This window comes from Narcine bancroftii, chromosome 6, assembly GCF_036971445.1.
Source record: "Narcine bancroftii isolate sNarBan1 chromosome 6, sNarBan1.hap1, whole genome shotgun sequence".
Classification (NCBI taxonomy): domain Eukaryota; kingdom Metazoa; phylum Chordata; class Chondrichthyes; order Torpediniformes; family Narcinidae; genus Narcine; species Narcine bancroftii.
The window spans coordinates 87797391-87813402 of NC_091474.1; the positions used below are offsets into that span (position 1 = coordinate 87797391).

Consider the following 16012-nt stretch of genomic DNA (forward strand, 5'->3'; position numbering starts at 1 on the left):
AGAGAGGGTACTGGAGGCCCCCTGATCATGTCGGAGGCGTGCATCAGTGTAAACTTTCAAGTGATTTGGTGACCTGGATTGCCGATGGTCTGGACTGAAGGTTGTGCAGCTGTGGAGGTTGCAGGAGCACTGGAGGTGAATCCATGGACACTTAGTGACTCTGGGGGGCTCTCATTTGCTTCTCTTTCTCTGGGTGTAAGGGGCACTGGGCAATTTCTGCTGATAGGGAATCTTTGTCTGCCTTACTATAGACTAAAAGAAATTTTGTGTACTGACACATTTTCTGTTTTATTACATGACAATAAAATCATCTTGAATCACATATCACAACTGACAAATCACCTCACATTTCTATATTATATATTTGTTTTAAAATATGGAACTCTTCATGAATTTGCGTGTCATCCTTGCACAGGGGCCATGCTAATCTTCTCTGTTTCGTTCCAATTTTGTATATGTGCTGCTGAAGTGAGCACTCACTTTACATTTCTGTTTCCCCACACCACATGAAAGTTTCCAAGATCAGAGGATGCTTTTGAAATGCACTAACACAACCAGCTTAAACTTATGACCAGAGGTCTTCTTAAAGTGCTCCAAATACATGACAAACAAACGCACACGTGGCTGCCAAATACTTTATTGTTGCTTTTCAAAGCGTGAAATCTCTGTTACAGCAAGAGGCACTGCCATATGTAGCTAATCTCACCACATAAGTGGTATGTTTATACAGACAAATTGCCAGCTTTCCAGAACATTCCAACAGATTTTTCAATGCAAGTACGTGTTTCTTAGAAGCTTCTTAAGATTTGTTATACTTAAGTGTGTTCTTTGCCCATAGTCTTTTTCTGTCTTTTCCAAATATGGAATTGTTGATTCTTTAAAAAAAAGAGGCATACAGCATGGTACAGGCCATTTCTGCCCATGAACCCACACTGCCCAATTACACTCAAATGACCTACAACCCACACTACATTTCAAATGGTGGGAGGAAACTGGAGCCCCTGGGGAAAACCCATGCAGACACAGGGAGAACGTCCAAACTCCTTACAGACAGTGTGGGATTTGAACCTCTGTCCTGCTGATGTTCTTCACAACCAGCTTTAACTTGGTTGAATCATCAACACATGGAATGGAATATTCTCTTCTTTTCTACCTTTTTTCTACATTAAAACTGACATTCTCAGTGTACCACAAGGATCAGTTCTGGGACCATTTATACAAGTTGTATAGTGTATATTAATGGTTTGGATATGAATTTAGAAGTTATGTTTAGTTAGTTTCCAGATAACATACCAGGCAGTGATGCAACCAGCCAGAAGGCTCGCCAGTGGATATATTTTGTTTTTTGAAAATTTTATTTTGATGAAGGGCTCAAGCCCAAAACATCAGTTATGCATCTCTGCCTTTGATGCATGAAGGACACTGTTTGACTTGCTGAGTTTCTCCAGCATTTTGTGTTTTTACCCTTTCTCATAAAGGGCTCTGTATATCAGATTTATACTAAGGAGATCTCTTGTCCCATTCATTTTTGCTTTGTAGAGGGATATAGGGGGAAAGGCGGGAGCTTTATAAGGGGGGGGGAGGTCTTTCTCTTTCATTCTTTTCTTATCTATACCATGTATTTGATATGGACTTGTATGACTGTAAAATACGTGCCACTTTTGTGGTTTTAAATTTATAAAAATTAAAAACAAACCACATTCGTGTTCAAGTTCTCACAGGCTTACACAACGCGTCAGCTGACAAATCAAACCAGAACAAATCAACATATTGAACAGGGACGATGCCTAATCAAAAGATACTTCAGCCCAGGCTTCAGATAAATGGGAAAACATTAAAGCAAGGCACATCAAAGAAGACTGTGCTCTTCAGATTAGTTCCTTATTTTCCTTAATGGAATGCTAAGTGTAATATAACTGTCTTTCTTATGAAGTAGCACACCAGGGCTTTCATGCAAAGAGAATACCCATGGGCTCTCAGCATGTTAAACAAGCAATATTAACAGAAGGTCTGTCAGATCTATCTGAGCTGCAAAAACAACTAAGTAATAACCCTGAACATTAGTAGATGTGAACCAAAGCAATGGTAGCTTAGCACCATTGAATATTGATCGGATTTGATTTTTTTCTTCCATGACTTTCAGTCTTAATGTAGCTCTTGGTAAAAACAAGGAAACCTTTACTACCTATACCTAGGTTAATAAAAAGCAATCGAATGCCATGCAGGAGAAAGAGAATCTCTGAAGTTTAGCCATTGGGGTATGAAGCACAATTCCATCATTTGTACTTCCTTCTCTTCCCAAGTCTACGGCATCGACAAACGCATTCACTAAACTGCCCAGATCTTTACACGTGATCGTGCCTCTTATCCCAATGTCATACCTTTCCTTTGATGGATAGAGGGAGGCTGAATATCAGGTGAATGATTCCATAGCTGTGTATTGCTGGTGCTCTTATTTTATGTGTAATAGTCACATGCCCTTTAATAGAAGTGGTTAGGCTCAATTACACCACTCCAGGGTGTGCAGGGACTCCTGAATTGCCAGTCATTAGATGGCACAGGACCTCTAAGGCAAATCTGCTAATTAATCAGTTGGACAATAAAGATAGGGAGATTCTACATTATTCCACTCCACAATACCTGATTGAATCTTAATTTCTTCTGAAGAGGCAGTAAATGTAATTGTAGCAAAGACAACTGAGGATAGGTAATTAATGCAGCTTGCTTATTTCTCCCACATCCTGAGAACAACCATCAAAGTGAATGGAAATGTTGACTCATGTAGAGAGAAAACTGAAGAAGAAAACATCTTGAAACTGATAAAATATGATCTCCCTTTCTCTCTCTCTCTCTCTCTCTCACACACACACACACACACACACACACACACAACTCACTGAAAAAAGTGTTCACAAAGAGTTCATTGTTCATGAGTGAAAACACAATGGGTGCTGGGGTGGGGGGGGTTTTGAGAATCACCTTTCCACCAAAGGTAAGAGAGGGGACCCACAGTGGTGGAGAGGGGGACAGGGGACTTTGGGGGATCCATCTGAAAACAGAGAATTTTTACAGGAAATTAATGTTACTTATGTGTAAAAACCACATTTGATGAGCAGATGTCATCTACCGAAATAGGAGCCAGTTTTTGGAGGTTGCCGATTTTCGGAATCCCGGATAAAAGGTTAGGCGTGTGTATTTCCTTTATTTCTGTACAGCTGGCTTACTTGAATTCAATCTGCATCAAAAGTCAGTGAAAACACAGAAATGCTGAAGGAACTCGGCATTTCTCGAAGCCTATGGACGCTCCAAAACCTGCTGAGTTCCTCCAGCATCTGTGCTTTCACAATAATCTCAGCACTTGCAGACTTTCGTGTTTTTCTTCGTAGAAAGTCAAAGTCCGAGTTTCACACAAGAAATCTACTGGAGCCCTACATTCATTACAGCGGATTACATTTATAATCTACCGCCAGCCTAGCTCAGGAATAAATTAAAACTTATCCTGTTGCCATTTCACACTGATTGCGCTTTGAAACCAAAGCAACCACAATACTTCATTAGTCGAGCATTTTTTTAATATAAAGTTGAAATAGCCTTTGGCCATATTCAGTAATTAAACCAGCTGCACCATATCATCAGATGCAAGGATCGACAATGAGATAGACAACAGACTCGCCAAGGCAAATAGCGCCTTTGGAAGACTACACAAAAGAGTCTGGAAAAACAACCAACTGAAAAACCTCACAAAGATAAGCGTATACAGAGCCGTTGTCATACCCACACTCCTGTTCGGCTCCGAATCATGGGTCCTCTACCGGCATCACCTACGGCTCCTAGAACGCTTCCACCAGCGTTGTCTCCGCTCCATCCTCAACATCCATTGGAGCGCTTTCATCCCTAACGTCGAAGTACTCGAGATGGCAGAGGTCGACAGCATCGAGTCCACGCTGCTGAAGATCCAGCTGCGCTGGGTGGGTCACGTCTCCAGAATGGAGGACCATCGCCTTCCCAAGATCGTGTTATATGGCGAGCTCTCCACTGGCCACCGTGACAGAGGTGCACCAAAGAAAAGGTACAAGGACTGCCTAAAGAAATCTCTTGGTGCCTGCCACATTGACCACCGCCAGTGGGCTGATATCGCCTCCAACCGTGCATCTTGGCGCCTCACAGTTCGGCGGGCAGCAACCTCCTTTGAACAAGACCGCAGAGCCCACCTCACTGACAAAAGGCAAAGGAGGAAAAACCCAACACCCAACCCACCATTTTTCCCCTGCAGCCGCTGCAACCGTGTCTGCCTGTCCCGCATCGGACTTGTCAGCCACAAACGAGCCTGCAGCTGACGTGTACTTTTACCCCCTCCATAAATCTTCATCCGCGAAGCCAAGCCAAAGAATTAAACTAGCACAGTGTGAAAATTAAATGCGAGATGTCACAGTCATCATATTGACACAAGTTCCTTGGAGAAGCTTCAGAAATATCAGATTGTGGCTACTCGCCTAAGCGCGGTTCAATCCAGCTCAGAAAGTCGTGGGTGACATCAGTAACCGGGAGAGCTCTGTTTGCAGGCGAACCGCGGCCTGGAAAGTAATGTCATTTCCGCCCTGTGGCACGCGGGGGTTCCTGGGAGGATCGTTTAAAATGCACGCATGCGTGAATAAGTAAAGTTTTCCAGCTGGACACCACTCAAGTCAGACTCCTTCTTTCTCTTGCTATGACACAGTGCGACGACAAGATAATACTCAGTAGAACATTATAAATGTATATGAGAAAAACAGTGTTATAAAAATGCCAGATGATGCTTTTTTTTTAATGGAGTCGGATTTTTTCACTGAGGTGAGGTGAGATACAAACCAGAGGATATGGGTTAGGGGTGAAAAGGGAAAAGTTTAACATTAGAGGGAAATTTCTTCATACTGAGTGTAGTGGGAGTGTGCAATGAGCTGAAATGGTGAATGCGTGCTCAATGTTAACTTTCAAGAAGGTACATAGTTGAGAGGGGTCACGACAGATATGAACTGGGTGCAGTCAGTGGAACAATGCAAAATCATAGTTTGGCACAGACTTGAAGGGCCAAAAGTCCTGATTTCTCTGCTGTAATGATCTATGGTTCTGCGAACAATTCACAGGCCATCTGCATCCATCCAAAATGGCTACAACCTTCAGAACAACATTTATAAAATAGGTGTCTCAGTGGAAGCATAAGAAATTGTAGGGTTCACAATATGTATTCAGCCTATCAGCAAGTGGAAGAACGTGCAATAACTGCTTTACAAAAATAGTTTTAATCCATAAATATTTCTCTGGAATTTATTTTTACTCCAAAAAGCTAGACTTGCGAAACTGACACAGACAGATTAGGTGAACATTAGTGCTTGGAACTGTCTCACAACAAAATGATTCCACAGCACAGAATAAACACATTATCAATCACTAGGTAACATAACAGCAGCAATTTCTTTTTAAGACCAAGCTTTAAATTTAGATTATTTTTAAAATGTTATTTACAGGACAGTAGAAGCCAATTCAGGCCATTTAAAACTGTGCCGCCCAATTACACCCAAATAATCTACAACCCTGTACATTTTAGATGGTGGGACAAAACCAGAGCAACCAGAAGAAACCCACACAAACATGGGGAGAATGTGCAAACTCTTCATTGACAGCATCGGATTCGAATCTGGGTTACTGGCCGTGTAATAGTGTCGCACTAATAGGTACCTCACCTGAGCATGAACAATGGCGAACTATTTAGGAGGTGACACAATGACAAGGCTGCATCACAGCTCCAGGTTCATCTCTGAACTATGGTGCTGTCTGTGTGGAGTTTGCATGTTCTTTTTGTAACCACCAAGTGATCCGGAATCTTCCCACATTCAAAAACATGCAGGATAGGAGACTAATCAGCGAATGGAAGTGGCCCCTTGTGTGTGGCAGAATCTGGGGAGAATTGATTGGAATGGGGAGACAACAGTAAAAACACAGAAAAGCTAGAGGAACTCAGCAGGTCTCACATCCATTGGAGATAAAGATGTACATTCTGTGTTTTTACTACAATCACAGCGTGCAGACTTTCATGTTTTACTCCATATGGAGACAATAAAATGAGATTGGTTTATGATTAATGTAAGTTGATGGTTGGTGTGGACTTGTTGGGCTAATGAACCCTGTTTCTGTGCTGTATGACTGTACGATACATATAATAGATATTGGAGTCATTGAGCAAAATACTTGGTGAAAATGACAGGTTTTGAGGAAAGAAAGAAGGGAATCACAAAATCAGAGAGGCTTAGGAAGGGAATTCTAGACTGGAGAACCTTACCAGTATTAGAAAGAGTTATCTGGGACTACCAACAAGCGTATATACTCCATGCCCCAGTTTTCTGAGACTGGTTTAACCAACCACCACCTGGTTCATACTAGACCAGTAGTTCACCCATGGACCAAGTCCAGAGAATATATTATGAAAGGTTAAAAATGGCCAGAGACCAAAGGGTTAGGTTCAGAAGGATCAGACTGGGAGGTTGTGGGGTGGGGGGGGGGGGGTAGGAGGGGGAAGGGGGGAGAGTCTGAGCTAATCAGAAGGTGGAGAATAAGGTGATAACACTGGAGACAGCAGTCAGACATTGGGATGATGGTCCAAACTCAGGCAAGCACACCAGAGATTGGGATAAAGGTCAGCCAGGAGGATACTGGCAAATAAACAACGCTGACATTTCAGGTTGATGAGGTTAAGTTAGAGGGAAAACAAGTTTTAAAAGATGACAAAGAAGGTGAGAGATGGAAGCAAAGTCTGTCAAGCATCTGGGGACAACCAACCTTATCTTTCTTGGTTTATTGTCATGCAGATGCATTCTAGTTGCAAACTCATGAGTTCGGGATAACAATGTATCCAACACTTGTTCACTGGAAACTAAAGAGAGCATGCATGGAAATCAGTTCTGGGAATACATCGTCAAATCACGTAGCATTATATACCCCTGCATATCTGATCAATGATCATTATTATCCTCTTCTGCATATGTCTGATGCAGCTATTTCTTTTGGACAAACTTCTGCTCAAAGGATTGTTTTAAAATTCATTGAAGGGAAGTAACATGGGAGTACTATCTTGCAATTCATTGGCATCTGGTGGTGAGGGCTCTGTGGAGAGGACCTCTTCAGCACAGAGACGCCACTCAGGCATTCTCAAGAGTCCCACCAATGGAACAATCAATATCCAAGCAACAGGTTGTGGTGTCCTGTGCATTATTAGCAGAGTGAAGGAGGCGAGAGCTGGCATCACATGGTACTCCCTCCCATGGATCTACTGAACAAAGTTCAAAGTGTCAGAGTAAATACATGAATCACATACAATCCTTTTTCCTGCAGGCCAGGCAAAATTTCTACTTACTGGCAGTGCAAAAAACTGGACTCAAGGAAGGATATGTATATAAAGGAGAGAAATTTAAACAAACTGACTGTGCAATACACAAAAAAAAATCAGTAAAAAATAATGTGAAAAAAAGAATCCTTAAATGAGTCCCTGATTGAGTTTTTTGTTTACGGGACTGATGGTGGAGGGGTAACAGCTGTTCCTGAACCCAGTGATACAAGTCTTGTGAAATTCACACCTCTTTGCTGATGTCAGCAGCAAGAACATAGCATGTCCTGGGTGGTGTGGATCCTCGATGATTGTTGCTGCTCTCCAACGGCAGCGTTGGTAGGGAGAGTTTTGCCTGTGACATACTTGGCTGTGTCCACTAGCTTTTGCAGGGCTTTCCAGCCAGAGGTATTGGTCCCTCCCCCCTCCCCATACCAGACCATGATCCAGCCAGTCAGCTCATTTTCCACTACACATCTGTACAAGTTTGCTAAGGCTTGTGATATCATAATGAACCTCCATAAACTCCTGAGGTCGTAGAGGTGCTGACGTGCTATCTTCATGATGACCTTGGAGTGTTGGGTTCCAGAAAGGATGTCTGAGATAGTGATCCCAGGAATTTAAATCTCCTCACCCTCTCCACCTCTTATCCGCAAATGATCACTGGATTGTACACCTTTGGTTTTCCCCTCCTAAAGTCCACCATCAGTTCCTTGGTTTGGGTGATATTGAATGCGAAGTTAGTACACCATTCAGTCAAAATCCTTAGGGAAGGGGGTTGGGGGCAGTGAAACTGGGTAGTTGCCTAGTTTGCTTCAGCTGTGCCTTACGACTTCATTCACCGAGATGATATCTTCCAGTGGCAACCATGTGCCCCAAAATCACGTACAGCGGAAAACTGCTGCATTATTCTTATTAAGGATAAACAGGGATGGACACTGCTCCCCACAGGTCTGACAGGACACTTAAGATAACCATGGCATGATAGTTTGTGGTTTAGGAGTTATTTTATGGACAGTCAGCACAGTTTCTGAACATTTCATGCTTTCTCGTTGATCTCCAGGACCTTTCTCAGGAAGGTCCCAGAGGACAATAAGGAGGGGATATGGATCAATCCTGACTTTGGACAAATTGTATCCGACTGTCCAGGACCAGCAGGAATCTGGGGAACAACTTCTTACTGGTAGAGATGCACTTGGCCCTCATCAGCTTGAAGGTGATGAATGCTCATAGCTTGCGGCAGGACTGAGGCTGTTGTCAACAGTTTGCACCTCTCAGTGTTCTGCCGAGCAGGAGGATTACACCCAACCTCATGCTGCACACAGGCAAACTGGTTACTTCCTCCATCATCAGCTTGAACAAGGAGGAAACCTTTGGCAGTTTATCTCAGATGCAGGATGGGGTCAATATCACTGGAGAATGAAGTTTTTTCTTCTGAACACATTTGGGTGCATTTTATGGAATTTGGACTGCTGATCAAGAAAAATACAGTAAAAATTTCCTATCACATACTTTTTTTAAAGATATAACCTATTTCTGATTCCCTGTCATATTTTAAGTCTTCTAGTACATGGCCCACAAAGCAAGTTGTTTTGGTCAGTCCAAGCATCCCTGGGCATGCACTTAGTGCAGGTGCTATATGCAAATATTGTCAAGCCTGGGCATGCTTAATTGGGCTAATAAAAGCAGCTCACACATGTGTTGCATTGACTATAGATTGATGCACATGTCCTTCAGCAAATAGCATAGAGGGTGTACTTTACAATAGCATTTATTGTCCTCAGGAAGATTTGATTCAGCATAAATGTCTTGTCAATGTCGCAAAAGCTGCGATACATTCTGTTACATTTGTTATGAGTACGCTTAATGCAAAATTCAATAAAAGTACAGTTAATGTTTCTGCAACTTCCTATGTGATAGAGCAAATCTGAAATTGTCCTTGTTTTCTTCTTCAAGCTGTCAATCATAAACCCCAATTTCCTTTCAGGAACCAAACCTTTTGAAAAAATGTGTTGTCCAGTGTAATATGATACCTCGCCTCCACATGGACAGAGGAAACAAGGTGCCAATGAGGGTGATCTTTCTGATACAGATCTAAAGGCAGGCAGGGCTGACCCCTCTCATCAGTCTCAATCATGATCAGTGACTATCGAGAAAGACAAGGGTGTCAGAGGGGCAATGGCTTCAGGCACTCAGGCTGGTGTACCACATCTGTCCTTTACTAGCAGTCGGTTTACAGACTTGTGCAATTGCGACTAATCGGAGCTGGACTCAAGATCATTAACGAACTGAAACAAGAGTCATTCGGCATCTGGGTGACTGGAACCTCTTCTCTTTGAAGTGACCAGCCAAGTGATGGGGTGCTAGGGCCAGATGGGTCTCAAAATCTAGGAAGAAAACAGGGTCAAAGCTAAATACCCCTCACTATAATTGCTCAGGAACTTAGCAATAAGCTGCAAGAAACTTTTGAAGTTGAGCTCAAGTTTCAGCAGTAGTTGGTCTCGTCAACAACCATGACAAGTTACACTACAGAGAAGAGGTGGAAAATCTCGTGACATGGTGTTTGAGTAACCACCTGAGTCCCAACTTGGACAATATGAAAGAGATGATTGTGGACTTTAGGAGGATCAAGAATGACCACCCTCCACTGCACTTTAGTAACTCTGTAGTGGAGAGATTAGAAAGCACGAAGTTCCTTGGAGTCCACTTAACAAGTGACCTTTCATGGACACACATCTCCTCACTTGTCAGGAAGATGCAATAGCAACCGCACTTCCTGAGAAGACTGATGCGAGCAAGGTTACCGTCCATCATCATATCAGCCTTCTACATCAACTCTATTGAGAGTATCATGGCCGGCTGCACGACAGTGTGGTACACTTGCTGCAGAGAAATGGATCGGAGGTCAATCCACAGGACCGTAAGAGTGGCAGAGAGGATCACAGGAGTCTCCCTCCCCACAATCGACATTACCTACTGGGGTCATTGTCTGAAGAGCGCGCGCAAAATCATTGAAGACCCCTTCCACCCTGCACACAGCATCTTTCAGCTGCTCCCGTTGGGGAAGAGCTACAGGAGTGTCAGAGCCAGCACCACCAGGCTGAGGAAGAGCTTCTTCTCATGGGCAGGGAGAATGCTGAACGACCAAAGGAACTGCTCACCACCTGAGTCTTTCATAGTTACGAATCAATCTTTATTTATTTATCTTTCTGAATACTAGTCCTGCATATGTATGGTTTGTCTGCTATGTCTGATTGTGTGTCTGCATGTTTTGTACCAAGGATTGAAGAATGTTATTTTGTCGGTTGCACTTGTGCAATCAGATGTTAATGAACTTGACTTTACTTGAAAATTTCTCATAATAATAACTGTTATAATAATCTTCCATTTTGTCTGGCAGAACATGACACTGACATACACAGATTTCCGAGGCAGGGGGTGGGGGGGTGCTGAGGGTGACAGACAAGCATCACCAATGCCACAATTATCCTGTTGCCATCTACGTGCGCATCTGGTTCAGGAAACCAAACGTGGTCCACGCTGGGCCAGCATGTCGAGAGATCGATTGAAGATAGGATGGATTACACCTATGACCTTTCCCAGGGGACCGAGACCAGTTACTGAGATGGAAATTGGCAGAAGGCAATTTTGTGTAATATTATATGTCCTGTACTATTACATGACAATAAAGAAATCTTGGATCTTGAATCAAAGGAGCAAGTAGGTGGAGATAGAGACGGCACTGGTGTGCCCTCCCCATTTCCACCCTTTCTCCCGTATATCTTTGCCCAGCACTTTAAGGATCCAGCTCTGAAAGACGTTCACAGGGGTTTTCCCCCTTGGTGTCCTCCTTCAGTATTTTTATGTTGTTTCTATGGCTCTCCTTTGCTAGGGCATCCAATTTCCCCCAGACACGCTCCCTCTCCCTAATGGTTAAACCCAAGGAACAATCCGAAATCAAACCGCTAAGGATATTTCCATTGGATATTTTTAATTGCAATTTTTGAATGATAAATTTCACAAAATTTATTGCATATTAGTGTGTCCTTTTTCACATTTCAGCCTTTACTTCCAAGATGAACAGAAAAGATCTTACATGAAACAGTTTGATGCAAACCAAGTGCTTCTATTGTAAAATGAATGAATTTTTTTGTGGCTTTAAACCTATAAATAAGATATTTAAGACAATTCACCTAACAGAGAAATTCTTCAAGGAGCTAAAGAAAATAATAAGGAAATTCTTATGGAAAGGGGGGGGGGAAACCGAGGATAGTGCTAGATCTCCCTTCACCCCCTCCCCCATTGATGTGATCTACCGGGACCACTGCCTGAAGAGGGCACACAAAATCAGTGAACCGGTGCGGTCTCGAAAGGCCAACATGGCTTGTTTCCGCTCCGTAAATGGTTATATGGTTATATATATGGTTTGTATTCTTCTCATTGCTGCAGGTCACATCTTTTTAAAAAAAGTCAATTTTACACAGCATTATGGTTTGAAATTGAACATCCCCCATCTTGACAACCTTTTACAGAAGCACAATTGAGAGTGCCTTGTCCGGCTGCATTCTTGCGTTTAAAGCATTGGACTGGAAATCAATACAGAGTATCATCAAAATGCACAAGAAGATCATGGAGGACTTCCTTTCCTGTAATGACGACATTTACCGGATGCGTTGCTTCAATAGGGCTCAAAGAATTGTGCACAACCCTTTCCATCGAGCAGACAGCATCTTTGACCCACTGCATCAAGTTGGTGGGAGAGGAGCCTCAAAATCAGGACTGTCAGCTGGGAAATGGCTTCTTCCTGCAGGCTATGAGATTGATGAACAGGACAGCATGGTTGCATTCCTGTTACAGCGCCAGCGATCAGGGCTGGGGTTCAAATCCTGCGCTGTCTGTAAGGATTTTGTAAGTTCTCCCTGTGACTGCATGGGTTTTCCTCAGGGGGTCTGGTTTCCTCCCACTGGGAGGGTAACGGTTACCTGGAGGGTAACAGTGTTCTCAATGTGTTTTATTGATCCTCTCTCATCCATTCTAATTATAAAGCTCCTCTCAGCAGCTGATGATCAGAATATATCCCAGTAATTACTGGATATTCATTGAATATTCATTGCAGGCGTTTGCAGCTATATATATAGAATGCTGGATAACTAGCTACATCTGCCTGCCAATAAACAGGAAATGGCCCAATAGTCCGCCATTCAATTTGTTCTCATTGCTTTGATAATGTGGTGGTGCACCACTGGCCTACTGCAGGGGGCAACCTCTGTACCTGCAGGAAGGTAAGGGGACAGGACAACACCTGGCCGGCTGTCAATCAGTCGGCCTGAAGGGATCAAACCCCACCCGGTCGGGTGCCAATCACCCTCTGGGATATAAGCCTGCGCCGGCCTCCCGAAGCTCACTCAGAGTTACTGCAGCTACAGACAGCCTGGCTCTGTGGAAGTCTTTGTGGATTAAAGCCTGTTGTACAGATTTTACTTTGTGTGTGTCTGATTCTGGCCAACAGCAATTTAATCCACAAATTTTCCCACGGCTGCCATGGAAAAACTCAGGTGCGCAGGAAGCCTCGAAGTCGACCCACACCACTCGGAAGCCAAGACACGCTTTGAGATCTGGCAACACGCGGTCGAGGCAATCATCGAGGCACACGAAGGCGGCATCCTGGACTCAGATTGGAAGAGGTTGGTCCTTCTCTGGTCAAAGGTGGGTCCCCACGCCTTCCAGGCAACCAAAGGCTGCTCCACGTTCAAGAGTGCAATGGACACTCTCGAAAAGATGTACAAGCCCCCCATGAATGCGGTCTGTGTAAGGTACCTCCTCAACACCCGAGCCCAGCAATCCGGGGAGACGGTTGAGTCTTACCAGGGACACTTGCGAGAGTTGGCCCGACCGAGTCTGGCTGAACCCGGGGTAGGTGCAGAGGAGGTCAAAAGGCTGATCCAGGATGCCTTCATTCAAGGGCTATGCCTGAGGGCCATCCGGCAGAAGCTACTGGAAGACAATATCTACACCCTGATCAAGACCCTGGAAGCAGCAGCCCTGCACATCGAAGCCTTCGATTCCACGTTCCCCCAGGCTCCCTTATGTCCCTCTCACACTGCAGCTGCAGCCCCAGACCAAGCTAGGGAGGAGAACATCGCTGTGGCAGGCGCCCGGCGCCCCTGTAAGTACTGTGGGTCCTGGTGTGAGTCAGATCGAAGATCGCGCCAAAACTGCCCAGCTAGGACCCAGTATTGTTCCCGTTGAGGCAAGAAAGGCCACTTTGCAAAAGTGTGCCTTTCAAAACTTGCTGGCAGCTCAGCGGCCCTCTATGACCTCCCATGCGGACCTCCAACGTGCGCTTGCCAGGCAGTGCCATTGTCCCCGTGACGACTTCCGTCTTCCCCAACTTCGACAGTGCAACATCTGGCCCAGCTGGCGACTGGCAGCATGTGCCCCGAGCACCTGCACCAACTCCCGCCTTCGCCAGTGCCGCATGCCAAGAACTACAGCGAGATCACTTCCGGCTCATGGCGTGACGTCACTTCCAGCTGACGGAACGACGTCACTGCCACCAGCCATGATGATGTCACTTCCCCCGGTACAACGGACACGGCCGGGGAAAGAGGCCAGCTATGCAGCGGGCCCCCACGTGCCGCCGCCATCTGGGCCAGGCAGTGGCCGACACGGAGAGCCCCTGACAACATTGAGAACAATGTGGTCAACACGGGCGATGACCAGGCCGGCCTACCAATGCTCCCCCTCCCCACACCTCCGGATGCCATCGGCTACCGCACGCTGCACCCCACGACCGATGTCGATGTGGTCAACACGGGCGATGACTAGGCTGCCCTACCAATGCTCCCCAGGTCTCCGGAAGCCATAAATCACTGTGCATAGCCGGAGAGCGACGACTCCGACTCCGAGACGGTCCTAGCTGCCACCATGCTGACCAGGGACATCCCTCACGACCTCGGGCGCTCGATGATGGACGTGCAAGTCAACGGGCAGGTAACGAAGAGCCTATTTGACAGTAGCAGCATTGAGAGCTTCATTCACTCAAGCGTGGCCCACTCCCTGGGATTAAAAGTCCACCCCACCATCTGCTCGATCGCTCTCACCGCCAATGATAAGATTATTGGTACCCTCGGGCACTGCTCGGCCGATATAACTGTGGGAGGGGAGACTTACATTGGGTTCAGGCTTCTGGTCATGCCCAATCTCTGCACCCCACTCCTCCTGGGCCTAGATTTCCAGTGCCACCTGCAGAGTGTCACCCTTGCCTTTGGGGGGCCCCAACCTCCACTCACATTACACAGCACGCCAACCTACCAGTCCCGGCCAACCTGCGGCCTCTCCACACTGCGCATCACCCCACTGGCGCTCTTCCTACATCTTGCGCTAGGCTGCAACCCAATCACTGCCAGAAGTATGCGCTATTGCGCCGCGGACAGAGACATCAAGGTGGAGGTGCGGCGACTCCTGGCGGAAGGCGTCATAGAGCCCAGAAACAGCCCTTGGAGAGCCCAAGTCCTGGTGGTCAAAGGGGGAAGTAAGCAGTGGATGGTCGTGGATTACAGCCAGACCATTAACCATTACACCCAGCTGGATGCCTACCCCTTGCCGAAGATTGCCGACATGGTCAACGAGATAGCCCGCTACTGGGTTTTCTCCACGATTAATCTGAAGTCAGTGTATCACCAAATCCCCATACACCTGAAGGACAAGCCCTACACCGCCTTTGAGGTGTAGGGTGCCTGTACCAGTTCTGCCGAGTTCCCTTTGGGGTCATGAATGGGGTCTCTGTTTTCCAGTGGGAGATGGATCGCATGGTAAACTGGCACAAGCTGAAGGCAACATTCCCATACCTGGATAACGTCACTATCTGCAGCCGTGACAAGCAGGACTACGATGCTAACCTGGAGAAATACCTCCAGACGGCCGGGGAACTGAACCTCACTTACAACAAGGAGAAGTGTGTGTTTTGCACCACCCGCCTCGCTATCCTGGGGTATATCGTGGCCCATGGAGTCATCGGCCCAGATCCAGAAAGGATGCACCCATTAATGGAGTTACCCCTCCCCCCCATGCAGGTGCCTTGGCCTGTTCTCTTATTACTCGCAGAGGGTCCCTCGCTTCTCGGACAAGGTCCGCCCACTGGCCCAAGCTACAACTTTTCCCCTCCCACCCAAGGCTCAGGCAGCCTTCACCCACATCAGGCAAGATATCGCAGATGCCATGATGCAGGCTTTGGATAAGGACTCCCTCTTCCAGGTGGAGAGCGATGCCTCCGAGGTGACCCTCGCTACTACCCTCTCCAGGACCTTCCATGGCTCCAAGCTAGGGCACTCCGCCATTGAAAAGGAGGCCCAGGCGATTGTGGAAGCAGTCCGCCACTGGCACCATTACCTGGCCGGCAGGAGATTCACCCTCCTCACGGACCAGCAGGCTGTGGCGTTCATGTTTAACACTACCCACAAGAGCAAGATCAAGAACGACAAGATCCTGCGCTGGACAGTCGAGCTGGCAACCTACAGCTACGACATCCAGTACCGTCCCGGGAAGTTTAATGACTCTCCCGATGCCCTCTCTCGCACCTGCGCGTCTACGCATGACGAAAGGCTGCAGGCATTGCATGAGTCCCTCTGCCATCCGGATGTCACCAGGTTGTAC

The 16012-nt window shown here is 46.0% G+C and overlaps 1 protein-coding gene and 1 non-coding gene across 2 annotated transcripts in view; both read right to left on the bottom strand.

The window, feature by feature from the left end:
• Window positions 1-16012, bottom strand: part of LOC138737314 (glutamate receptor ionotropic, delta-1-like) — a 722304-nt gene that overhangs the window by 160593 nt on the left and 545699 nt on the right. The window lies entirely within an intron of this gene.
• Window positions 371-476, bottom strand: LOC138737801 (U6 spliceosomal RNA). Its single transcript, XR_011341243.1, has one exon. It is a non-coding gene; the product is annotated as a U6 spliceosomal RNA (small nuclear RNA).